Here is a 25248-nt window from a genome sequence, read left to right as displayed (position 1 = left end):
GGATGCGCTGATGGACTATTCATGGTGTCAAGTCCCATCTTGGACACAGTGCATCTAAGGAGCAACCCAACCTTCGAAGGGTAACATGCACCTTCAGTTTCCCTCCAGCACTGATAACATCTCTTCCTGGGGCTCTGTGTGCTGGGCTCAGCCCTACACCAGGGCAGTGCCCATTGGCTGAGTGCCCCCAGAGGGTTCCCTGCTTCCGTCCCGTGGATTTTCAGGAAGGCTCTGGTGACTCAAATGTTAGTTTGCAGGCTGTCAGGTGGACTTTGAAGCAGCAGGTTGGCCTAAGCAGAGAGAAGAAGGTCTCTCCCTCTCACCTCTGCATTGTCCAACTTCTGACAATTCAAGTGGCCTGGATAAGAATGTTCCCCAACCTCACCACTAGGCTTCTATCCTGACTGGATCCCCAGGGGGATCCACACTAGAGCCTGTCACCTGCAGGACAGGGGCTGGTGCCAATTACATAAAACTATGAAAGGGTTCCTGGCCCCCAAGTTGCTAAGGAAATGCTCTGCTCTGACAGCATTGGCACGCGTCCGACAGCCAACGTCTGCCTTCACATCCCTTAAAACGGAACATAGAGGAAAACCCTTCTGTGAGTGGAAGCTTGACAGTGCGAGTGAAAATTATGCAAAAAGTGATTAGCATAATCAAATCTTTGTGGGTCACGCTGGAAATGCCTTTTCTTCAAACATGAGTCTTGCTCTTGGGTCTCGTCCATTCTTTTTCTGTCTTGAAAAGTGTGGAAATGTTGGCTTTATCCAGATGGACTCACTGACTCTGGGTGGCTGCAAATGGATTCCCCAAAGGCTGTGCACAGTTGGTTTTCTTTCAGCTTTTCTTAATTTTCATTTATTTTTCTTCTACCCTCACCTGGCACTGGGCCAGTGCTTTTGGGTTGAATAAATTTAAATGTCATTACTGATAATAGGAAAATCATGCCCACCTGTGAGCCATGCCACACACTATAACTTTCCAGAAGAGGGGATTATAGGCCATCAACAGCCTCCCTCCCACTTATCCATCAATCCATCAGCCACCAGTACACCAAGTCCCAGTTTAAGTTTCGTGCAGCTCCAGGGTGCCTCCAATTATCTCAATGACTCTTGCAAACTTCTCAAAAATTTCTCAAAACAAATTGAATTTTCATTCAGTATCCAGTTAAAAATAAGTTCCTATCATGCGAGACTTCAAAGCAGAGTTTCTTTGCCTGGATTGGACAGGTCTATGGAAAGAATTCAGTGATCTTTGAACTTAGGCAGGAAAAAAATTACTCTTTTTTCCCACTGAAACTTAGTATTTTCTTCCATTATGAATATGGGCAACAAACCACAGTAGTATGAGAAGGACAAGGGGCGCCTGGGTGGCTCAGCCGGTTAAACGCCTGAGTTCGGCTCAGGTCATGATCTCATAGCTCATGGGTTCGAGCCCCGCATCGGGCTCTGTGCTGACAGCGTGGAGCCTGGAGCTGCTTTGGATTCTGTGTCTCCCTCTCTCTCTGCCCCTCTCCTGCTCACACTCTGTCTCTCTATCTCTGTCAAAAATGAATAAACATTTTTAAAAAAGAAGAAGAAAGACCTGGGCTTTCACCATTTAAACCCATGGATTTTTTTCATATCACCTAACAGTTGCTATATATGTCATATATTTTGAAATATTTACATTCAACACTACTTACAAATTTTTTTTTATCATTTATTTATTTTTGAGAGACAGAGTGAGACAGAGCACAAGCGGGGGAGGAGCAGAGAGAGAAGGAGACACAGAATCTGAAGCAGGCTCCAGACTCCGAGCAAGCGTTCAGCACAGAGCCCGATGCGGGGCTCAAACCCACAAACTGTGAGATCATGACCTGCCAAAGAAGGTCACTTAACCAGCTGAGCCACCCAGGCGCCCCTACATTCAACATTATTTTAAATTCTCCTCTAGGTTGATAGTTAAAGCATTAATAAAGAAGCACACTTACCAAGATATCACAAAATTGTTTTTCTTAACATTTGTATAACTATCTTTCAATATAATTGGTTTTCTTTGGATTCCTATGTATTTGTTACGCATTTAAAACCTTTATATTGAGCAGAGATCCATAGGCTTCACCTGGCTATTGGTGGGGAGGGATCCATAGAGAAGAACAAGTCTAGGAACTCTGCTGTGGAGGGGGAGAAAAAGGGGCACGAGGGGAAAATTTTTTAATTTAACAACCATGGACAGAGAAGCTGTTAAGATGCCATCTTGTTCTGAGCTTACTCAAAGGATAAGATGTCCGAGGATAAAAGCAACAAGATTCCACCTCTCTTCCACCCCTCTTCCTAAACAACACTTCTCAAACTTTAATCTCATGTGGTAAAGAACTGGGGCACTTGGGTGGCTCAGTCAGTTAAGTGTCCGACTTCGGCTCAGGCCATGATCTCACGGTTTGTGAGTTGGAGCCCCGCATTGGGCTCTGTGCTGACAGCTCAGGGCCTGGAGCTTACTTCAGATTCTGTGTCTCCCTCTCTTTCTGCTCCTCCCCCGCTCATGCTCTGTCTCTCTTTCTAAAAAATAAATTAACATAAAAAAAATAAAATCATGAGGTAAAGAATTAAGCCTTGGGGCGCCTGGGTGGCGCAGTCGGTTAAGCGTCCGACTTCAGCCAGGTCACGATCTCGCGGTCCGTGAGTTCGAGCCCCGCATCAGGCTCTGGGCTGATGGCTCAGAGCCTGGAGCCTGTTTCCGATCCTGTGTCTCCCTCTCTCTCTGCCCCTCCCCCGTTCATGCTCTGTCTCTCTCTGTCCCAAAAATAAATAAACGTTGAAAAAAAAAAAATTAAAAAAAAAAAAAAAAAAGAATTAAGCCTTGCCCAAGGAGAGATTCTGGCCTTTGTTCCTGGCTCCTAGGAGGTAACCTCGAAATCCTTAAAATTTCCTGGGAGATAGAGGTGAGAATTTGGAAGTGGTTTGTTATGCAGCTATAGGTGACTGATATACCCCTGAACACTAGTGCATACCCCACCTGACTGAACTTTCTGCCCCTCTATCTTCTGTAAGTCAGTCCCCCAAGACCCTATCCCATGTTAGAAGCAAACCTTGTGCCAGTTCCCAGCCCTCCCCCTTCACTTTCTCTGTTTCTATTTTGATTCTCATTAACTGTGTGATCTTGGAAAAAAATATTTAACTCCTCTGAGCTTCACTTCTGTAGAGTTGTTGGGAATGTTGGGAACACAAACACACCTTCATGTTTATAAACTCTCTAGGACAATTCTCAGTATGCAGAGGATGTTCAACAAATGGTAGTGGGTCAGCCATTCCAGATGGATTCCTGAGAACTAGTGTGAGCATCACTGCACTGAGGCGCTACAGGATGAGCCAAAAGCTAAGATGGATGGATGATGGATACACAGGGATCTGGTTGGATAACTGAATAGATGAATGGAAAGATGGATGGACGGAGGAGGGATGGATAAATTAAGATGTGTGTACCTTTGGAAGGGCATATAAACAGATGGTTGAATCATTTATGGGTGGAGAACGGAGCCCCTCATCCCTGTGGACACCCAACTACCTCACATTTGCTTCTTTGCCTCTTCCTTCTAACTCCCACTCATTCTTCGCCTTCACAATCAACTCCTGGGTTTATTTTAAGTGTCCTATTGAACAAATCACAAAACCTAAATTGGCTGGTTGAGGGTTTCTAGCATTCTAATTGTGAAGCATGCTTCTGAATGACTTAGGAGCTGAGGGGAGCTTGAAAAAAGCCCAAGATGCTGAGAGAAAATGAGAAACATGACATTTTGAAAAGGAAGCCAATTTTCTTTAACTAAAACTGTTGCCTCTGTAAACCATATTATAAATCCAATAAATTCACATAATTCTATGGTAAGTCCTTCACAAAAGAAAGAGAGGAGGGGAAAGGAAGAAAGAGAAAAAAGGATAAGAAAAATGTTGCAGAGATTTCCAAAGCCTTCCACCATTTAAAAACAATTGCTTTGAACCTTATCATAGTTATTAAGAGTTAAACTACCTGAATTCAAATACAAGCTCCATCAATTCCAAGTGGCATAACCTTGGGTAAATCATGTACCCTTTCCATGCCTCAATTCCTTCATTTATAAGATGCAGATGATAATAATACCTGCTTCGTTGGGTAGCTGTGAGGATTACTGAGATAATATAGGTAAAGCCCTTAGAAATGTTCCAGGTATATGGTAAATTCATGGTAAATGTGAGCAAATATTATTACTATTACTCCCACATAGTCACTAGGTGAAGAATGCAGCAGTAGGCAGGACTTGGGTGACCTAGATGCCCTAGGGAATACAAATGAACTTGTCACTGCTCTGAAGATTCTTATCATCCCCTACAGCTTCACATATTGATATTCTCTGCCCTGATTATCACCCCCAACCATGATCCTGACGTCATGTAACCCAAGTATGGATGTGGATTATGTGGTCCAGTCTCAACATAATGTTCTATTGAATGAAACAATCCAGGAACCAAAAAGTAATTTAAAGTATTCAAATATTTGCTCAGCATCTCCAAGAATTTCAAAGGGAGACATGCATTAACACACAATAAGCATCTTTAAGACCTCCTCTCACTGCTGCTTTCAATCTCTCACATAGCATCTCCCCCAAAATTCACCCTCTCTCCTCACTCTCAACCTCCCAGCCATGAGGCTTTTCTATTTCTTACCCCTCCATGTATTCCCATATTAGCTCTTCACCACGTAAACCATCTCAACCATCTGACAGCATTTGTGCCTTCTGCCCATTTCCTACTTTACCTGGATTCTGAACAACAAAGGTGAGCTCAGGAGGTGACCAAGAAGGCCAGAATTCTTACCATAGAATCAGGGAAAGATAAAAATACTCATTCATAACTGTTGTCTCTGCTACACCAAGTTCTCTGAAATCTCCTGCCTTGGCTCAAGCTATTTCCTCTGCCTAGAATGCACTTCAATTCTTTTGAGAGGCTTTTGGTTGGATCTGCATCTGTGTTGTGACAGCTGGGAATGAGGCTGGGATGGAGAACAAAGGAGGTGTGAGGTCTAGTCTGGGCAGTCTGACTAATCTCCAGTCTGGTTTGGAAAATGCAGAATGTGCTCCCACATAGATTGGGTGACCCCTGGCTGAGCATGTGGTCCAGGAGACACAATGGCTAGTAAAGAGTTGAACTAATTGACCCCCAAAAACATAGGTCTTATGGCATTTAGGACAAAAGAGCCCCACGATGGGGACAAAAGGGAGGACTGGGAAGTAGGGCAATGTTCACCCACAATGTTCATAGACACCAAATGCCACCCACTAGTCTCAATGAGGCAAGAGCCTCAGAGTCGGAGGGTAGCACAAGATTCTCCAGACCAGCAGGCCCATGGTGGCATCGCTGTATCTTTACCTCCACCCTCTGCAATGTGGAGCCTGTTTCCCCTAGACCAGACCTTTGGAAAAACACCTTAGCAAGCTCATCTTTCACACTGTAGTTCACAGTTTTCAGTCTACTTTTACCTTTGTCCACATGAACCCATGAGACCACCAGGAGTGGAATCCCAGCTCTGGCCATAGCTCCATTGACTTTGAGCATGTCACTACCCCTCTCTGGGGCTCAGTTTTCTTACCTGAAAAATGGGAGTGTATTAGTCAGGATAAATTGAGCCATGCTGCATAACAAACAAGGCTCAAAACTCAATGCCTTTATACTACAACAACTTATTTCTTGTTCATAATATCGAAGGTGAGCCTGTGAAGAACTCTGCTCAACACAATCACACAGACTGAGAGTCTGTACCCTCTTGTAGCTGAACCATCTGAAACACAGGCATCTATATTCATATGGCAGGAGAAGAACTAAATTAGAGCAGGCTTCTAACTACCTCAGAAGTGACATGCATTACTCCCACTCATATTTTATTGGCCAGAACTAGTCGCCTGGTTCTGCCTAATTCCAAAGAAACCAAGAAATATAAGAAAACAAATGGATCTTTAGTAAGCAATACTGTCTCTGCCACAAGGTACAATAATAATACCTCCCTTACAAGGTAACTCAAAGGATTAGATGAACAATTATATTTCAAAAGGATTTTAACATTTAAACCTCAGTAAAATATTCACTGTGCAGCTTCTATCTGCTAGGCCTGATGCTCAGTGCCAAGAATATCCTCATGGAGCTTACAGACTAGTGCATGAGACAGACAAAAATCAGATAATCCCACCAATGAGAGTGTAAGGAAGCACTGAGACAGGTGCACTGAGAGAGAGAGATGCATGGTGATGTAACAGGGAGCCCAGAATCGTCTGGGGGTCCAGGAAGTATTCTCTGAGGTCATTCTTGAGTTAAGATCTGAAGGATCAGCAACCATTAAGTAGACAAGCAGTTAAAGAGAAGGTACAAAGAGCACTGATAGCAGAAGAAATAGTATAGACAAAGGCCCAGTGGCAGGAAAATTCCAGCTTGCTTGGAGGACTGAGAAAAAGTCCAAGAGGCTTGAGTCCTGAGACCAAAGGGCAGCATGGCATGAGAGAGAATCATTGAGTTCAGCAGGGGCCATACCTTGCAGGCCAGGACAAGGATTTATCAAACTGTGATAACAGTTAATTGTGGTCATTGTTACCACTTTGCAGAAGTAGAAACTGATCCCCTGAAAGGCCAGAAGACCCAGTTAGAGTCACACAGCCATCAGAGGAGGAGCTAGAAACCTGATTCAAGTCCTAACTACTGTGTGGCCTCCTCCAAAAGCTTCAGGGCAATTCAGGACTAAATCCTTCTCCCCCATCAGGAACAACCCTAGATCCTTCCTGGGGCGCATTCAGCCTCCCAGCCAGTGATGCATGCCAATACACAGTGTTGGCCTGGGCTGGGCCTGGCCCACGGATGGCAGCTAGGATGGCTGAGGCCAAGAGCTGGGAAGAGACCACAGAGACCTCAGGCACTTCCCTTCCATACCAGCTGCACTGCTGTTGCACCACAGGGCTTTAGGCAAGTAATTTCCCCCTTCCAGCCCTCAGTCCCCCAATCTCTGAAATGAAAACATTGAACCAGATGGTCTTGAGGTCCCTTCCAGCAACAGGAGGCTTAGGTGTGTTTTCCAGCTGAGTAATGAAGGGGGAAAGTGAATAGGCTCTGAACCTAGTCTTTATCTGGAGAATCGCAATTTGCCAAACAAGAAAATCAAAGGGAAATTGCAAAGATGATGAGGGATGAACCTTTTTTAGGAACAACAACCTAATCACAAGTCACTGCTAGAGAAGAAATGTCACAAAAACCTTGATTTGCAGCTTTAGGGAGCAGCATGCCATGGAAGACAGGCAATTAACAACGTGAGAAGCTTCTCAGAGGCACAGATGAATCATGGAAGGCAGTGCCTATAGGCTGGAAAGGATGCCAGACAGCACGTGATCAAAATCCTAGTCTGATTCATAAAGTCCTTGTGGAACTGCTCCAGCAAGAAGCCAGTCTGAATCTTCCTGAACTCCCCTTGTAGTAGGAAGCTTCATACCCATTCCCCTTTTGGACAGTGGCCAGCACAGTGCAATGCACATAGAAAGAGCTCAATACATAATTTTGAATGAATGAATGAATGAATGAATGGCCCTGGTGCTGCTCAAATAACTCTCTTGATATTTTCACCCAGGAGTCCTGGTGCTACTCTCCGGAGCATGCTTGGTGTCATGACTGTCTATCTTAGGAAGGGATCACCCAAAGCAGACCCTGATTCTGGAGGTGCTTTTAGGAACCTCTAGCTGGAGAGTGGGGAAATAATTTAGGGAAAGGAAGGAAGCTAATAGGGGGACATTAATGAACAGGTTACCACTGTGGGGAATTTTGGCTTAAAGATTTTTGCTTAAAGAAGATGGTAGGGAACCATGCTGGCCAAGATGGAAGCCACGAGCCACGTGGAGCTATTGAGGACTTGAAGTGTGGCTAGTTCAAATCGAGATATAGAGTAACTATAAAATACACACCAGATTTTGAAGACCTAGTATTTAAAAAAAGTAAAATATCTCATTGATGATTTTTGTATCATTTATGTATTCAGGGGACAACATTTTGAATATATTGGGTTAAAATATAGTATTAAAACTGATCTTATGTGATAATTTCTTTTTGCCTTAAAAGAACATAGGTGGCTCACAATTATGGCTCACATTATATTTCTATTGTTCGATGCAGACATAGAACATACCTTAGAGTTACTCCTCTCAAGGGGTGAGAGAGCTGAACTTTTACCCGCCAGTTTCTATGCATCATCGGTTGAGTGCTGCTCCCAGGGGTTAATTTCCCAGGTATTTCAACATGCCCCGTGCACCAGCAAGTATCTGCAACCAGAGAAAACCCTCAGGCGGAGTTGCAGGATCTTGCCATAGGAAGCCACCAGCATGCGAGTGTAGGGGATGTGGGCGGAGTACCAGTAGCACCTGCTGTGCTGTGCCTTTCATCACAACTAATACACACCCCCAGGAAGCGGTAAGCCAAATTCCCTATTACACCATTATTACTCCTTCTTGCTCATTCAGTCATTCACGCATCTAGACAAAAAGCATCTGTACTATGGGAATGCTGGCACACCAAGACAGCCACCAGCAGTCTTATTTTATCAGTGCCTCAGAGGAGAAAAGAAAAGGAGGACAGCCCATGGACTGTTAGCAGAGTTCAGGGGGTGCTTGGCGTTGGGCCCTGGATCAAGGGAAGGAGCAGGGACTAACCTCAGAGGTGAAAGCATGAAGGCTTGACCCTAAGTGGTGCCCTCTGGCCCAGCCCAAGGGGAACTTGGTCTGAGCAGCTCTAAGGTTTAATTGAATTAAACCAAGACAAGTTCCACTCTCCAGAGAGCCTAACATGACAGCTGTTAGGCATGGCTGGGGAGACAGTATGCCTCAACCACTCCGTTGGTGGGGGAGATATTCCTGCCCTAGGGTCATGGGGATGGATGGCTAATTTACCACACTCGACACTGGACAGATTCGCTTGACGGCAATGTGTTGATCACACATACGGCCCAGGTGAGGAGGACACTGCATGTCACACAAGGCCACATGGGCATCGTATGCCAGGACAAAGTGCGCCACCAAGGGCTGTGGGTGGCAGGCCTGTATTATCAAGAGAGTGAGGTGACCCTTGGTTCCCACGAGAGGATGTGATTGGCTTCCTTGAATAACCCCATGATCTGGCAGAGAATTGAAACCTGCTATTCAGGGATAAGAGGGAACTGCACCCGGTCCCCTTGAGAAGGAGGGTTGTTCAGCAAGGGTACCTTAACTGTGGAAGCAGAGTGGAAAGGGGAACCTGCAGTCAGGCCAGGCAAAGCCTCCCAGTTTCACCAGATGTAAACACAGCACACCACACTGTGCCTTAATTTTAATTAATGCGCCCCAGGGATGACAACAGCAGCAGCCACAAAACTCATCTGGGTTAGTGGTGTCAGCTCAGGTAGCCTCCACATGCACAGAATGTCAGACCCCCCCCCCCACCCCGATTCATTAATACTCAGTGCTGCCCCAAGTGGGCTCAGTGCTGTGCTTCAGCCTGAGGGGCGAGTGATGGAGACGCTCCGTTATGGGCACATTGCTGACCCTCCTGTCTCCTCCTAAATCTCCCAGCCCCAGCTAGGTCAAACATCCCCACCCCTGGCTATTTGAATCCCTCGCTTTCTTTCCTACCTCTTGCATTTGGCACAAACAGACATTAATACATCTGCCCTTTGCTCCTTTAAGAAAACAGGCCCCATAACCCAGACATTTAGTTTTGCCCTACAGCACTGAACAAGGAAGGAAGCTGGCTGTCAGTAATAAGGGTCCAACCTGGGACCCTGGCTTCTAGACCCCACCTCCCATCCTTCCATCTTGTCTGCTCCCGGTGACTTAGCACAGCCAATCAGAGGGCTGGGTTTGCTTTCTGCACTGGCCTTTCTCAACTTCTATAATCAATGCCTGGCTTGAGACACCATCTAGACTGAAGCCACAGAGAGATGCACTTTGTTCTCCTCTTAATGTAGCCCAGGCATCCAGCTAATAAGAGCTTCAGAACACTGCACCTCAGAGAGATGACCCCCTGAGGGGATATGCGAGACCCTATGTGGCTACTACTCTGCTTGGGTGGGAACTCCAAGCTACCAGTGCTTGAAACCCACCCCAGGTACCTCCTTCCAGCTGCATTCTGGAGGTCAGGTCCCACGCAGACCCACCGTCCAGTGCTGATGGGGAGTGATGTCTGGGAACCAACTTCCCAAGCATCTGGAAGCATTCCTAGAGTCTGGCCAAATCTGTGTTGTTTACCAGAATGCCCCGGCTGGTAGCCTTATTAAATCCAATTTCCATCAGAATCTAGCAGTTAGGTCAGACCTGCCACTTTGGGCACCCAGGGACCATAACCCCACAGTCCAAAGAGGGGTTGAGAGACTCTATAAACAAGACACTAAAATTAGGCTTCAGATTCCTGGAGAAGCAAACAACACTGCCAAAGCTTTGCCGTGACTTATCCAGTGGGCAGCCTGCTAGGAACTTAGACTATGCTTCTGTTTCTGGGATCAGGGTTTTCTCTGCTTCAGTGAGAAGTCACCTTCTCTTGGGGCACCTGGGTGGCTCAGCCAGTTAAGAGTCCAACCTCGGCTCAGGTCATGATCTCATGGCTTGTGGGTTCAAGCCCCGATGTCAGGCACTGTGCTGACAGCTGAGAGCCTGCAGCCTGTTTCAGATTCCTCTTTCTCTGCCCCTCCCCTGCTTGCACTCTGTGTGTGTGTGTGTCTCTCTCTCAAAAAGAAATAAACATTAAAGAAAAAAGAAGAAATCACCTTCTCTTTCCTGGGAAGGTGGGGGGTGGGGCTCGTGCAGAGAGTGACCCCTCTGAGAAGGAGAAGAGGCCAGTTTGGGAGGTTCTGATAACTAGTTTGCTGGGGCTGGCACAGACAGGATGGCCCAAACAGCAGAAAGTGAATTCCTCCCGGTTTGGAGACTAGGAGTCCAAGATCAAGGTGTCAGCAATGTTGATTTCTGCTGAGGCCTCTCTCCTTGGCTTGCGGATGGCCTCCTTCTCCCTGTGTCTTCACATGGTCTTTCCTCCATGTGTGTGCATATCTATGTCCTAATCTCTTCTTTTTTAATGTTTATTTATTTTTGAGAGAGAGAGAGAGAGACAGAGCGTGAGCAGGGAAGGGGCAGAGCGAGAGGGAGACACAGAGTCCAAAGCAGGCTCCAAGCTCTGAGCTGTCAACAAAGAGCCCAATGCGGGGCTGGAACCCATGAACCATGAGATCATAACCTGAGCTGAAGTCGGACACTTAACCCACTGAGCCACCCAGGCGCCCCTGCTATGTCTTAATCCTTTAAGGACCAGTCCTAGGGGATTAAGGCCCACCCATATGACCTCATTTTACCTTAATTACCACTTTAAAGGTCCCATCTCCAAATACAGTTACATTCTGAGGTCCTGGGGGTTATAACTTCAACATATAAATTGGGGGCAGGGGGCACAATTCAGCCCATCCCTGACCCTTTCTCTTTCAGAGTCAGCAAGGTCAGGGTGCCTCGTACAGGGCAGGGTTTTATTTTCCTAGGAGACCAACAAGCCCCACCATGGAGTAAAGAATCAGAAGAAGGGCCTCTGTGTACAATGGCCTAAAGAAGAGGGGGCAGCACCCCGAGAAGGAGACTGAGTAGAGGGGAAGATGAGGGCATTTGGATGGGGGCAAGAGATTAGGTCACCAGGTCAGAGCATGGATGTGAGCACATTTCCCTGGCAGTGTGTGTCCAGGAAGGATGACCGGCCCATGAAGAAGCTTGCAAGATAACAAGGGATATTTAGCTTTCAGAAGAAGGGGACGGGATTCCTATCGTCACCTCCCAGCAGAAGGGTAACCAGTGTGCCCCAGAGAAAACATTGGACCCGTGGGTATAAACCAAAAAGAGATATCTTTCAGGTACAGGAAAATAAAAACATTCTAGGCATTGAAATGTTCAGCCTTGGAGTAATCTGCTGCCACCAGTAGCGACCTCCCTTCACTCCAAGTATTTCATTCGGGCTGGAAGATCATCAGGGCACTTAGGGAAGTTTTCCTGTAACTCCCAAATCCCTGTGATGTATCAGATAAGAGACTGAGACTACATAATTTAGCTCACAGACTGCCCTTGTGGTCCTTCAGGCTGCTATAACACCAGCCTCTCTCTTTCCACACTGGATGAATTTAGAGTAGCTAATGACACATAATTCTGGCACGGAATTCATGACATCCATCCAAAATGTCCAAGCTACTTACTATATATTCATAGTAGCTACTACTGTAAATCAACAGATCTTCATACACACACACACACACACACACACACACACACACACACAACAGCAAGACAGTTTACCTAAACACACACAACAGCAAGACAGTTTACCTAAAAAGTGTAAAAGAACTTCTGGGCCCTATCAAGAAATTAAGTCTTTTGGAAGAATTTGGCTGTGTGTCTATTGGGTCAGAAGTACAACATCACTTGGGGCGCCTGGGTGACTCAGTCAGTTAAATGTCTGACTCTTGATTTTGGCTCAGTTCATGATCTCAGGGTCGTGAGGTTGAGCCACGTTCAGCGTGAAGTCTACTTGAGGGTCTCTCTCTCTCTCTCTCTCTCTCTCTCCCTCCCCTGCTTGTTCTCTCTCTCTCTCTAAAAAAAAAAATGCTAAGAAAAAAAACACAATATCACTCTAGAAGTCCCCCAAATTATGTCTACATCCCAATCCCAGTGAATACATTTTTTTATTGAGGTAAAATTCACAGAACATAAAATGAACTATTTTAAAGTGTACCATTCAGTAGCATTTAGTGCGTCCCCACTACCTCTCTCCAGCTCCAAAATGGTTCCATCAGCCCAATTGCAAACCCCCTTCCCATTAAGTCACCCCTCACATCTCACAGCCCCCAGCCCCAGGCAACCACTGACCTACTTTCTGTCTCTATGGATTTACCTCTTCTGGATATTTCATATGAATGAAATCATACAATGTATGACCCTTTGTGTCTAGCTTTCTTGTACTTAGTGTAACGCTTTTGAGGTCCATCCATGTGGTGGCACGCATCGGTATTTCATTCCTTTATATGGCTGAATGATATTCCATTGTCCTTAAACTTTGAATAAGATGCTTCTCTTTTTCACTTTGAAGTGGGCTCAGAAATTATGAAGCTGGTCTCAGCTGGCTCTCATGGGGGTTTGGAGCCAGTCACACTCAGCAGGACTGCCGCCTGCCCTCCCTTCCATGCACCTTGCGCCATACAGCCGAAATGGTCTTCCTCGGGAAAGCCTGACCATGTCCCTCCCTGTGTAAGATCTTCCCACAACTGCCACTCATCTGCCCCCAGCCTGTCTGTGTCTCAGCCCCATGGCTGTGGGTCCCAGCTCTCTGAAGGACCAGGCTCTGGTGACTCTCCACGTGTCCCTCCTGCCCCCACCTCCCCCCTCAAATTGGTTCTAAGGTCCTAGGGCTCAAAAATCAGGCAAAAGTGGTGGATGGGCCATCAGATCAGTGGTGACAAAGCTGCAATTTGCCTCAAGGCTGACCTTCCAGGAAGACAGGCTGAGAGATTGATGAGTCCATTTAAGCTTTCACGCTGACACTTTTGGGGATCATGGCGCTTACTTACGAGGGGACTTATGTAACCAATGAGATATAAATAAGCACATTAAAGTATTCCTGCTCCAGCCCAGCTTAATGGCCAAGAAACTAATTGTCAGAAATTGGAAAGGGTCTGAAATAAATACAGCACTTCATGTCACATAGGGAACCCGGCCAAAGACGTCAGATTAAATGCAGGGATGTTGAGAGCATGCTTCCAGACACCCATGGAGCAGTTTTTTTTTTTTTCATTTTGGTCATTAGGTTCTCCACTTTCTCACATCAACCAACACAGAACAGTAACCAGCACCAGCTTGATTCTACCTCCTTCCAAGAGCCAGGAGAGTGAGCCAGAAGCCGTGGGTCCAGAGATCACCCGTCTAGCTTGTCCTCTCAGTGGCTGATGCCTCTATGGTCAGGAGTGTGTGACATTAGAACCTCAACCGGGAACAGGGGTGTCACAGGTCAGCCTTTGTAGACTGGGTTCCCAGTTGTCAAAGCCGACACCTGCCACCTCGGCCTTCCCCTGCTCCTCACCAGGCCCTGGGTCACCACCTCCAAGGTCTCACTCCACCAGGGCAGCTCTCTCCTTAGTCTCTCCCCCTCCAGATTCTTTCGTGCCACCCTTCAGATGGGCTTATCTCCCCATCCAGACAGGAGCCCCCTGCCCTGGCTCCACCTTTCCCCAAGCTGCCATGTCTTCTCCTCCCCCCACCCCCCGCAACCGGCCATCCACATCTGCTGCCCAGCCTTCTTATCCTCCTCCAAGACCTCCAGCCTCCAGCTTCTGGAGTGCATCCCTCCTCCACACAGAGACCTTTCTGAAGCATAACACAACCCAACACCCTCCACCTAAACCTTCTAGCAGCCTTTAATCCCCAAGAGGAGGCCACATCTCAAGCTGGGCATTCTAGGACCATCTTGGCATGGCCTCCTCCCCCTCATCTCTCATGTGGCAAACACCCTGCAGCACCTCCCACCCTCCTCAGGCCCCTTGCCTGCTCATCCTTCCCAAACGGTATCTCTCCCCCATTCATGCACCACTCCCTATTTCCTGCCTTCCACCCCTGGGAGCCTTGGCTTCCCTATCTGTAAATGGATAGGTTTGGACCAGCTAATCCCCAAGGTTCCTCCCTCTTGGTTCTAAAAGAATAATGCAGCTTACCCTTTGTTCTGAGTATCTAAGTGCTTTCCATGGAAAACTCAGGAACAGCCAGCAAGGATCCCAGTGGAAGCAGCGGGCGTTTTCTCTCTCACGCCTTTCCCCCCCTCACTACTTTCAGTGTATTTCACCATCTCATGAACAAAAATAACCTGGTTTGATTCCCTAAGGAAAAAAGAGGAAGCTGAGAGTTAAATTAGTGTCCACTCTCAGAAAATCAAAAGGAAAAGTAGAGAGAAAACAAAACAAAGCATAGGAGACATCAAACCTATAGATTGACCAGATAACTTACCCCCCAGCAGCTGGGGACCCAAATGGGGCCAGAGGGACTGGGGAAGTTGAGGCAGGAAGAAAGGTTTGCCCACGGTTCCCTCATGGGATCCTACTCAGAGGTATCATGAAACATTGATACCTGTCAGTTCAGCTCAGACATACAACCATTCCCTTCTTACTTGACGTATCAGTTAAGGGCAAGCGCTCCCGCCAGTGGGAGGTCTGATTCTCAAGACGTACAGTGTACAACTCTGTATTTGGGGAAGTGGCAGCTTATCTCTGTCTCCTGCTTGATCCTCAAAGCAGATGTAGTCCAGCCATCTGGGGAGGAAGAAGGATGGGCTGGTGTGTCTTCAGATCATAGAGGACAGGGACCCCAGCTGTTACCTGTGGGTAGTATACCAGAGTTGAACAATAAAGAAAGGGACTTTTATTCCTATTCTTTTGTCACATGGTAATTATTTGGTTCTGTTTCAATCAACATATGCAGTACTTGGCTTGGGTGTTTTGTTTTGTTTTGTTTTGGTTTGGTTTGGTTTGTTTTGGTTTGGTTTGGTTTTTTAATGCGCCCACAGATGACAAAAGTTTTATTCCCTGGGTTGTTCGAGGAAACAAACTGATCCTGGAAGGCCAAATTACCTGTTGGTCATCTCCAGTGTGTTAAAATATCATCTATAGCATGGTCTGCAAACTATGTGACATAAGCCAAATCCAGCCTGCCATTTGTTTTTGTAAGTCCCACCAGCTTAGAATGTTTTTTTTTATTTTTTAATGATTTTTTCTTTTAGTCCAAAGAAGACTAGTGAAATGTGAAAATTACAGAAAATTCAAATTCCGGTGTTCACAAATAAAGTTTTATTGGAACACATCTGTGCACATTCATTTGCATAGTGCCTGTGGCTGCTTTTGCACTCCAACAGCAGCCTATGTAGCCCTTAAAGCCAAAAACGTTTACTGTGTGGCACTTCACAGCGTTTGTCAACCCCAGCTCTGTATTTCCACATCCTGTTATTCAAGTATTAAAGAGTTAAGAATATATTTAAAAATGAAATTTTAATCAAACATCTGTGGAACCTTGAGTATATTCTTGAGGAACACTATTTGAAAACATACTTAAGGATTTTGTTTAGTAATGTGGGGTTTTTTTAGAAAAATCTTTTCCTCTTTAATTTTTTCATTATGGAAAACTGTAAACATGTTCAGCAGTATACAGAAAATATAATGAGCCCCCATATACCCACCACCCAGCTTGAACAATTATTGATTTATGGCTGATCTGGTTTCAACTGTATCCCACCCACCTCCCCCTCCTGCATTATTTTGAAGCGAATCCCAAACAGTATATAATTTCATCTGTAAATATTATGTGGCATACGCAGTTTTAAAATAAACTTTTACAACTGGGGAGACTGTGACAAGCTGCATATAATAAGGAGATTTCTGCTAAAGAGTCAGAAGCCCGTGGGGAGGGAGGTAGGACACACACTTTCTAACTGAGTGAGAAACGCACGTCACTACCTGATTTTCCAACCAAACTCCAGGCTGGGTGACAGTCACCAGCCATCAGGATAGGGCAGCCTCTCACTCCCCCATCTATCATGATCAAGGAAAATAAATTAGAGCTAGGGGCAACAAAAGGGGGCTGGTTAATATAATTCAAGACTCCAAAAGAGACAGACACACTTTCAGCTTAATGAGTTTGGAAAGCCATATGAGTACTGGCATAAGACGCACCCTGGCAGTGGGTGATTCTGGCTTTTTTTTTCTCTTTAATAACCAGGGTCAACAGGAAGGAAGGAGAAGCAAGCTGCCTTTATGCAACCAGACTCTTTCTTTTATCTTCTCCCCTCTGCCACCTCAAGAACCCAAAAGACACCCCCAAATTCCCCTACCCATGGTGGGGAGGGGGTGGAATAAGAAAAACAAGAGCCATGCAGGGGGTCAGGAATGGAGGGAGAGGCAGAGGATGTGAGCAGGAAGCTTCCCCAGAGGTCAGACCTAGCTGGTCACTGTGGCCTGCATGCAAGGGGCCAGTTAGCTGGGTTAGGGATGTCATGCCCTAATAAAATTGGAGGGACAGCGTTTATATTTCAGCTTTATATGTCAGCTTGGCTTGGCTACAGCACCCAGTTTATTTAATCAACCACTAATCTAGATGTTGCTGTGGAGGTGTTTCGTAGATGTGGTTAACATCTACACTCAGGCAGAATCCTTTACTTTAAGTAAAGGAGATCACCCTCCATGATGTGAGTGGGCCTGCTTCATCTAATCAATTGAAAGGCCTTCAGAGCAAAACTGAGGTTTCTCTGGGATGAAGACATTCTGCCTCAAGACTGTGGCATGGGCTCCTGCTTGAGTCCCCAGCCTGATCCCCTGCCCCCCAAATGTCAGATGTGCCAGCCTCTGCAATCACCTGAGCCAATTCCTGGAAATAAATGTATGTATATAAATATATAACTGAAGAGAAGGATCAAATGTTAACTCATTTTCTCACAATTTTACAATCTGTAAAATTGTCCCCATTTTATAGATGAAGAAACTGACGCACAGAGAGGTTGGGATCACTGTGAGCCTGCCCCAAAGGGCTGATGGAGCGATGGAGCGTGAGAGCAAAGGTGAGGGAAGCATTTGTGCCTTCCTTGCAGGCTCACCTGAGAGGCTCCAGTTCACTCCAGGGGAGGCAAGAAGACACCCACCTGGAAAGGGGGGTGGACAGGAAGAAAACACTGAAAACCAAAGCAGATTGCACTTTCTGACCCCACTATAGCAGCATCAACAAAGCCCAGAGCAATCCCCATAAGTTATCCCGTCACATTTCCACGTTACCACAATGAACATCTAATATAGTAAATCTTTTCGTGTTCTCATTTACACTGTGTCCCCAATTTTATCTTATGCTGTGCTTCAGGAGCTACTAATTCAATCAAAGATACCTTGATCAAGGGGCGCCTGGGTGGCGCAGTCGGTTGAGCGTCCGACTTCAGCCAGGTCACGATCTCGCCGTCCGTGAGTTCGAGCCCCGCGTCAGGCTCTGGGCTGATGGCTCAGAGCCTGGAGCCTGTTTCCGATTCTGTGTCTCCCTCTCTCTCTGCCCCTCCCCCGTTCATGCTCTGTCTCTCTCTCTGTCCCAAAAATAAAAATAAACTTTGAAAAAAAAAAAAAAAAATTAAAAAAAAAAAAAAAAAAGATACCTTGATCAAGCCCTCTTGCTGCGGGAGAGGGAGAGAGATGATGCTGAAGACATCCATAAGAGGAGGCAGATGGTCCATGACGCCCAAGGAATCTTTGCTTGAGGAACCACATCCAGGGGCCCTGAGACGGGTGGTCTCTCGCAGGCATGTCATCCAGGCTCCTTCTCTGCTCCAGCTCCAATCTGGGGACCCAGCCATGACTGTGGATGTGTCCCCCACCCTCTTCCTTGGAAACATACCTGACTGTTTTGTATTCCAAATGCAAACAGTCTGACAAGGTGTCAAAGTGTCAAAGTACCCTGAAATGCACAGAGATACCCGTGGAACACAGTCAGAGGAACGGTTCCTTTGGTAGGGCCAGCCCAGTGGGGGGCTCTCTAAATAACAGGGTCTGCCTGCTGGACAACCTCCGGAATAAATCCTAGCTTTCCGGAAACTAGAAGAGCAGGAACTTGTTTTCCCAAGTGGAAGCCTCATCCACACTTGATCTTTCAGCCCATGAGAAAAACCCAGTCTGGGGACACCAGGGGAACCCCAACACAATACAGGCCATGGTGAACAATGCAGCCCAACAAGCCAAAGGCTCTGCTGTTCCTGAGCTCACATGCTGGGGGTGAGCTTTGGAGGGCATTCCTCACGTGGCCCTCAAGCCAGCAGGACCTGGGGAACCTGGAAAAAAATGCCTCTTCAGCTGCCTTTTCTCCAGCTCTAACACTGACTCCTAAGCTCTCCCCACCATCCATTCAACCACACCCTCTCTTACATCCCACCAGGCATCCTCCTTTCTTGGACTCAAGCAGCCCCCTGGGTGGACCCATCACCCTTACATCACACTGGCCTGTTAGCAGGAGGGTGTCCCCATGGAGCCAAGAGCTCTCTAGACTCCCAACCCAGGCAAGCTGTGCCTGATGTCCTCCCTCCCCGTCACCTTCTTCTTCACCTTCCCCTGACAGTCACAGGGTTTATTCTATGCCAGGACCCATTCTGGGTGCTGGAGACACAGGAGTGAACAAGACAGACCTGGTCCATGCCCTTCTGGCAATTCCATGCTATTCATTTGTTCAGCCAACAAATACCAATAGAAAACCCACCACTATGTACTGGACACAGTTCCAGGTGCTGGGGAAACAGAAGTGAACAAACAGAACAAAAATCCCTTCCCCCATGGAGTTTACATTCTAGATAAGACACTCCATAAATCATTACACAAATTATTAATTACAAATGTGTAGCTGCTACAGGGGCAGAGCTCAGGACATGAAGAAAGCATACAGCCAAAAATCTAACCTGGTGACCCCTTAGGAACCACATTAACAGAGGCTTCAAGGAAGAAGGGGAATCAGCTGGAAGGGTGAGGGTGGAACCTGAAATAAGGTAGTGGCAGGCTTGGGGTCTCCTGAGGCTGTGAAGAAGAGATCTGTTCCAGACCTCTCTCCTTGGTCTGTGCATGGCCGCCCTAAATTCACACGACCTGTCTCCATAAGGACATGGGACATACTGGATTAGGACCCACCCTAAAGACTTCATTTTCACTGGGTTAAAAAACAAAATTCAGGGGCACCTGGGTGGCTCAGTCAGTTAAGTGTCTGACTCTTGATTTTGGCTCAGGTCATGATCTCACAGTTCGTGAGTTCTAGTCCTAAATCGGTTTCTGTGCTGACAGTGCAGAACCTGCTCCAGATTCTCTGTCTCCCTCTCATTCTGCCTCTCTCTCTCTCTCTCTCTCTCCCTCTCTCTCTCTCTCTCTCTCTCTCAAGATAAATAAACTTTAAAAAAATAAATAATAAAAAAATGTTTTTTAATTCAAACAAGTCCCTTTGAAGATCTAATTGGCTTTATTAAGCAGTTCATGAGGCAGGCAGCATCCCGCCTAGCAAGCAGAGAGAAAGTCTGGGTTGTGCAAAATGGAAGGTTTTCAAGGGAAGGAGGGTGGGGCAAGGAGGTTACTAGCAAAATAAAAGAAAGAATCAGACCAGGACTCCATCTATTCTCACAAAAGGGAGCCAGGGTTATTGTTTTGCAGATGAGCTTACTGGTGTTGATCAGGAAGTTTCAGATTGACCCCTAAAAGATCACATTCCTAGGATCTGTTGACACACTAATATTTAAGTCTCAGTTTGCTGTCATGGGGTGGGGTGGCAAATGACTCCATTTGGGGCTTGTTTTTCTGTTTGCGACAACCAAATTACTTCTCTCAAGACCCTATCCCAAATAAGGTCACATTCTGAGGTACTGGGGGACAGGACTTCAACATGAATTTTGGGAATGATTCAACCCATAACACTGACTAAGAAAAGTTTAGTGGGGAGTGAGAAGTTTTCACAGCCTTTCATATTTTTAGAGAGACTCGGTCAAGAAAACCCTATGTACCCTTTTTAACTAACTTGACGGTCTGATTGTTTGTTCATCTGGGGCCATGCTTTACAGAGAGGACCACGCCGTCTGAGATTCCCAGTTCCCAGGGGTGAAAATCCTACCCCACAGACATTCCTGCTGGACACTTCAGCCAAGGATGGAACTAAAGGTTTGTTACCCAAAACTAAGTTTGCCTTTTAGTGGGTGTCAAGCCAAAAGAAAACAACCAAGCCACAGAATAGGAAAGGCAAGGGTTTTACTAGCAACAGGTAAAGAACACCAGAGATATCTCCCAAAGCAGTGTCTCCTTGAGCAACAAAACTGGGTAAGTTTTAAGGTAAGGAGGCATACCTGTTCATGAATCAGCTTGCCCAATGGGGAATCCAGCATGGAATTGGGGCAAAAGTCATCTTAAGGGGACAGAGTTCAGGTCAAAATCATGAAGGCCAGCAACGGTCAATATTGTCAATTCTCTGGCTTTAGTTGGTCGGTGTCTGAATACTCAAAGGGGCTTAGATCCTGCCAAGACAGAACATGCTTCAGGTCAGTTTTTACTTCTGAACCAGCACTAGAAGCTTTACCTCTGATTCATTGCCCCTGATATGATTAGGCTCTCTCCTGGCCTGATAGTGGCTCTTATATTCTTTTGTTCCCCTAAAATCATTATCTACTGGGGTCTATTTTTATGCAATTTCAACATATCCCAGGAATTTCTGTAAGAAATGTGCTTTGGGCATGGATCACAAGATGGGCAGAGACCTAAAACGACTTTTTGTATGTCTTGAAAGCTTTGTCTTTTATTTTTCCTGGGACCCCTAACTCTTTCTGCTGACAGGTTGGGCTAGCTACAAAGCGTGAGCCAGTGAAACGTAAGCAGGACGTTGGGGAAGGCTGAGAAGGAAGCACAATAGATTGTCCATTTTCCTGTCAGTTCCCAAAAATGTCTGGAACTTTATCTACAGTAAGACTGTCTCCTGTCAGAGGTCCCCCAATCTGAACCACAGTCACCCAGGGAACTTGTTAAAATACAGATTCCCGGGCCCTGCTTTGGAAAGACCCCAGACGTGGAATTTTCTTACATGCCCCAGGTGACTCAGGTCTCCAGTGGATTTGGAAGCTGCTGGCACACAGACCCTTTCTTCCACTGGGCCTGAACATAAACATGTACTCAGGGCTCTGTGGAACCCAGTGGTTTTGATCTGTAGGGAACTGGCACAATTCCTAGCCCTTGATTATCCCACTAAATTGTCTCAAGACAGATTCTGATTTCCATTTCTATTCCTGCCTCTCAGCTCTGATTACTTCAGCAAATGCTTTTCAATTGCCCCATTATTTTCTTTCTTAAAGAACAGCCTCTAACTTCAATTTTTTTTTAAATATATATCAGCCATTTCCCACATTCTAGAAGCTTTGTGCTTTCTACCTCGGGGGAGGGTTTAAGAAAATATTTTATTTCTCCTACTTTTGATTCCTTTAAGTCAACAGAGATACCCTTACACAACATTGATCGAACCTTTTAAATGTGGTTAGTTAGAGATGGCCACTGGAGAGTTACTCAGCTGACAGTTTGAATTGGCCCCATGGCTGATGCTGGCAGTTCCCTGCCCGTGGACCTCCACACACCATGGTCTGCTTAGGGCCAGCCCTGCAACTCACCTCCCGTGGCTGTGGGTACAGGCAAGACAAACCAGAGTCCTAAGGAGTTCACGTCCCTGGAAGTAGCCCTCAACCAACTGGCAGACCAGGGATTGGTGGATAAATGCTCCAGCTTTTCTGTTTCTCCACGGAGAGAACTCAAAGCCATGCTCTACACTGGATCCCAGAGGTCCCTGGCTGAAATGAGGTCTGGTTGCTCACAGTGGCAACCTGCTCCATGATACACCCCTTACTGACTTCCTGCCCCTCCCTGTCTCACTTTCTTCATGCTTTACCAGATGCTTCCTGGGGTCACCTCCCAAGGAAATGACTTGTACTCAAATCTTTGTCTCAGCCAAAAGGAACTCAAAGCAAGATAGGCACTGTCCTAAACTGTTCTTCCTGTGCTAGATGACAGCTCTTCCTCAAGAACTCAAATCCCAGACTGTACCGTATTTTAAATTTGATCACAGGACATTTAAGGTGCAACATCATAGATCACAGCAGGTCTTTCCTGGCCATGCTAAATTCAATCCTGTAATTCTATTTGAATGTTCCTCTGAGACTTGGGACCAAATCGGGCTTGAAGCTCAATAAATTGTCAGCATCTGCATTTCAACCAAAAGGCCAAAATAGAGCTTCTGGAGATGGGGTTGTAAAGTGGTGCACCCACTTTGGAAAGTGGTCTAGCAGTTGCCCCAAATGTTAAACAAAGTTATCAGCTGATCCAATAGTTCCATCCCCAGGTCTATACTCAAGAGATTTGAAAATATGTGTCCTTATAAAACTTGTATAGGAACCGTAATCACAGCGATATTCATAATAGCCAGAGTGTAGAAACAACCCAGGGGCACCTGCGTGGCTCACTTGGTTAAGCATCTGTTCATCTGTCCCACTCTTAATTTCAGCTCAGGTCATGGTCTCATAGTTCATGGGGGTCATAATCTCAGGATTCACGGGTTCAAGCCCTGTGTCAGGCTCCATGCTGGGCTCCATGCTGGGAGTGCACAGCCTGCTTAAGATTCTCTTTCTCTTTCTGCTCCTTCCTCTTTATCACTCTCCCTCTCTCTCCCTCCCTCTCTCTCCCTCTCTCTCTCTCTCTCTCTCTCTCTCTCTTTCAGAATAAAGAAATAAACTTTAAATCTTTTTTTTAAAAAATGAACTACTGGGACCTTATCAAAATAAAAAGCTTCTTCTGCACAGCAAAGTAAACAATCAGCAAAACTAAAAGGCAACTGACAGAATGGGAGAAGATATTTGCAAATGACATATCAGATAAAGAGTATCCAAGATCTACAAAGAACTTATCAAACTCAACACCCAAAAAACAAATAATCCAGTGAAGAAATGGGCAAAAGACATGAATAGACACTTCTCCAAAGAAGACATCCAGATGGCCCACCGACACATGAAAAAATGCTCAACATCACTCATCATCAGGGAAATACAAATCAAAAGCACAATGAGATACCACCTTACACCTGTCAGAATGGCTAACATTAACAACTCAGGCAACAACATATGGCGAGGATACGGAGAAAGAGGATTTCTTTTGAATTGTTGGTGGGAATGCAAGCTGGTGCAGCTACTCTGGAAAACAGTATGGAGGTTTCTCAAAAAACTAAAAATAGAACTACCCTACGACCCAGCAATTGCACTACTAGGCATTTATCCAAGGGATACAGGTGTGCTGTTTCGAAGGGACACATGCACCCCCATGTTTATAGCAGCACTATCAACAATAGCCAAAGTATGGACAGAGCCCAAATGTCCATCGATGGATGAATGGATAAAGAAAATGTGGTATATATATACAATATATATACAATGTGTATGTGTATATATATATAATATATATATACAGCAATCAAAAAGAATGAAATCTTGCCATTTGCAACTATGTGGATGGAACTGGAGGGTATTATGCTAAGTGAAATTAGTCAGAGAAAGACAAAAATCATATGACTTCACTCATATGAGGACTTTAAGAGACAAAACAGATGAACATAAGGGAAGGGAAACAAAAATAATATAAAAACAGGGAGGGGGACAAAACAAAAAAGACTCATAAATATGGAAAACAAACAGAGGGTTACTGGAGGGGGTGTGGGAGGGAGGATGGGCTACATGGGTAAGGGGCATTAAGGAATCTACTCCTGAAATCATTGCTTCACTATATACTAATTTTGATGTAAATTTTAAAAAATAAAAAATAAAGTTAAATTATAAAAAAAAAAAAGTATAAACAACCCAAACATCCATTAGCTCTGGTGATGAATCAACAGCATGTGATGTGCCATCAATTGAATGTCATTCAGCCAAAAAGGAATGAAATATTAAAACCCACTACACCATGGATGAACCTGGAAAACATGATGCTAAGTGAAAGCAGCCAATCACAAAAGGCCACATATCAGATGATTCCATTTATATGAAATGTCCAGAATAGGCAGACTCACAGAGACAGAAAGTAAATGAGTGGTTACCAAGGATGTACGAAAAGTGACTGCTAACAGGTGTGGGGTTTCTTTGGGAGGTGATAAAAATGTTCTAAAATTAGACAGTGATGATGGTTGCACAACAATTCTGTGAAAATGCTAAAAAAAAAACCCCACTGAATTGTATTCTTTTACAAGGCAAATTTTTATTTTATGTGAATTATAATTAATAAAGCGGTTATTTATTTAAGATGGAAGAGTGGGTATTTCTGAGATCCCCTGTGGAACTGTACCTCTAATTTTTTTCTACAACTTTCTCATTTTCCTGAAACATCTTTTCAAAGCCATGTCACAATCTCAGAAGAAAACGAAATGAAAAGTCTGACCGTGAGTCTTGATGTTGCCAAAGCTAAATTCCAAGCAGAGGCTGGACCCGTGAGCACCAGCGGGCACAGCAGAAAGAACACAAGGGGGTCTGGCTCTGCATCCTGGGGCAGCCACCTGCTGCTTCTGTGACCTCAGCAGGTGGTGCCTGGACACAGAGTTTTAAAAACATTAAATGAGCTACAGCTAGGTGAAATATGTCTCAGCCAGGCAGAAATGAGTCTTCTTAAAGCAACATT

General features: G+C 45.6%; 2 long non-coding RNA genes across 6 annotated transcripts in view; both read right to left on the bottom strand.

The window, feature by feature from the left end:
- Positions 1-15390, bottom strand: part of LOC123580191 — a 39205-nt gene extending 23815 nt beyond the window's left edge. The window contains exons 1-3 of the long non-coding RNA XR_006703168.1: positions 15186-15390; positions 14737-14898; positions 8167-8299 (exon numbers count right to left, since the gene is read on the bottom strand). This is a non-coding gene — a long non-coding RNA (uncharacterized LOC123580191). The remainder of the gene's footprint in view (positions 1-8166; positions 8300-14736; positions 14899-15185) is intronic.
- A 2813-nt stretch (positions 15391-18203) lies between these two features.
- LOC123580190 overlaps positions 18204-25248 on the bottom strand; it is a 95506-nt gene continuing 88461 nt past the window's right edge. For 4 of the 5 annotated variants that reach the window (XR_006703166.1, XR_006703163.1, XR_006703167.1 and 1 more), the window contains one exon: positions 20792-21071. This is a non-coding gene — a long non-coding RNA (uncharacterized LOC123580190). Of the gene's footprint in view, positions 18380-20791; positions 21072-25248 lie in introns of those variants that run through there. The other variant, XR_006703165.1, reaches the window with a different exon arrangement.

Source organism: Leopardus geoffroyi, chromosome A3 (assembly GCF_018350155.1).
Source record: "Leopardus geoffroyi isolate Oge1 chromosome A3, O.geoffroyi_Oge1_pat1.0, whole genome shotgun sequence".
Lineage (NCBI taxonomy): Eukaryota > Metazoa > Chordata > Mammalia > Carnivora > Felidae > Leopardus > Leopardus geoffroyi.
Note: the sequence above shows the minus strand (reverse complement) of the source record. Positions and strands in the feature narration are given on the sequence as shown.